This window comes from Pundamilia nyererei, unplaced genomic scaffold, assembly GCF_000239375.1.
Source record: "Pundamilia nyererei isolate P.nyererei 1_Seehausen unplaced genomic scaffold, PunNye1.0 scaffold00166, whole genome shotgun sequence".
Classification (NCBI taxonomy): Eukaryota; Metazoa; Chordata; class Actinopteri; order Cichliformes; family Cichlidae; genus Pundamilia; species Pundamilia nyererei.
Window position 1 is genome coordinate 425,208 of NW_005187567.1, and position 2,053 is coordinate 427,260.

Consider the following 2,053-nt stretch of genomic DNA (forward strand, 5'->3'; position numbering starts at 1 on the left):
GTGTGTGTGTGTGTGTGTGTGTGTGTGTGTGTCGCTGGTCTGCAAAGACACAATCACACACAGTGACAGTAAGAGTGGGACAGATGTCAGTTTGTTAGACTTCAAACCAACATTGTACCAAATGAGAGGACGCATGAGTGTCGATCCTACCACTAACTCTGTGGGTCTGTTTCAGTCTTCGTATCGATGTTGTGCTTCTGACATTCAGGAGCAAAGCCAGACCCCGTGGACTTACTTTCCAACAATGGTGCCTTCCAGCCGAATCGCCAGATTCATTGCCTCAGAGATTTGTGTAGATAGTCTGTAACAAAACTTGTCAAAGCTTAGTATTGTCAGACATGGGAACAATTTTTGATGCTAATGTGAAACCACAGCTCAGAACGTTTGTTCTGAATTTATTTATTTATTAAATTGCTTCTGAACTTTAGGTTTGAGAGGAATATAGTGTTCTACTAAAGGTCTTTTCCTTTTCAGAAAAACAGACAACACAAATTTAGTTTTTTCGTTTGTTTGTTTACAGTTTTATTGTCCTGTTAACTAAAGACTTTTTATATCCTTTAAGTATTTTAAGAATTGTTGATTACTGATGTTTAATGGCATGGTTTTTGCACGCATTTGGTTTTAGTGTAGCCTGTGAAAAAAATGTTTCTCCACATTTAGTTTGAAATGTATTTATTGGTATACGTAAGGCCAACTGTGTGCTCAGTGTTCACATTTTCACTTTTTGATGTTTCATTTTTAACTTTATCTGTTTACAACTGTCTGATTTTAAGGTCAATTAGGCTAAGGCCTACTGAATATGTAATGGGTGGAAATAAAGTCTCCCTTCCTTGATTTCTCACGAGTAAGTTCTTGCTTACTTTTACCTCACTCCAAAGACTTATTCCTTGTCTTGGCATTGTACCTATCAACCTGGATTATTATTATTATAATTATTATTATTATTATTAGAACAATGTAGTGTGTGTGTGTGAAAATAAATGTCAGTAAATGATCAGGACACTGTTGCTCAATCCCCCCCCACACACCCACGCTCACTCTTACACACACCTTTTAAAAAAAAATCTTTAATGTTTTCCCTGTCTTGATGTATCCCAATCCCAAGTTGCATAATTTGCATACCACACAGGCACAAACCTGCATTAGAAACTGCACATGCTCACAAAATGTATCCAACTACAGTTGCTATGCGTTTCCACACATGTAGAAATGCGTTTTCTTTTTTACTCCATGTTACTTGCACTTTTAATTTGTGTTTGAGTTAAATATGACACGTCTTATTAGAGGCCAGCTATTTCACATTGTTCAGTGTTTGTTCTGAGTTAAAGGGCTTTCAGCAGTGAGTTGAACTTTATTAGTTAGACTTTCCCAATAGAGACTTGGATCTCTTGTGCCATCAGAATGGCCCTAATTCTCCTTCCCGTTCTTAGTTGTGACATCCAGTGTGGTCTGCTGCTGGTGTACCCCACCTGCCTGAAGGTTAGACTTTTCCAATTGGGTATGCTCTTTTGCATACCTTGGTAATAAGTGGTTATTCGGGTTACTGTTCATCAGCTCAAAGCAGTCTGGCCATTCGCCTATGAATCAGATCAGAGGCTCTGATCTGTGGCATCAATAAGGCTTTTTTACTCAGGGGTTTGCCACAGACTGCATATTTGTAAGTGCCAAAATAGCGGCACCAATAACAATGCCACACTTAAAATCACTTAAATAACCACGTTTCCTCATTCTGATACACAGTTTGAACTTCATTTAAGGCAAACCGCAGTTTTAGGTTAACTAAGTCTAAATACAGCACTGTGACACGATGGAACTGACGCCTCACTAGAAGAAGGTCCTGAGCTCAATTCCGCCACCTGGCTGGGGGTTTTTTCTGTGTGGAGTTAGGTCTGTTCTCCCCGCGTTTGCATGGATTCCCTCCGGCTACTCCGGCTTCCTCCCACAATCCAAATACATGCAGTTGGTGAATCTAAATTGCTCATAGACGTGAATGTGAATGCGAATCGTCTCCCTCTCTCTGTGTTAGCCCTGCGCCAGGCTAGTGACCTGTGGT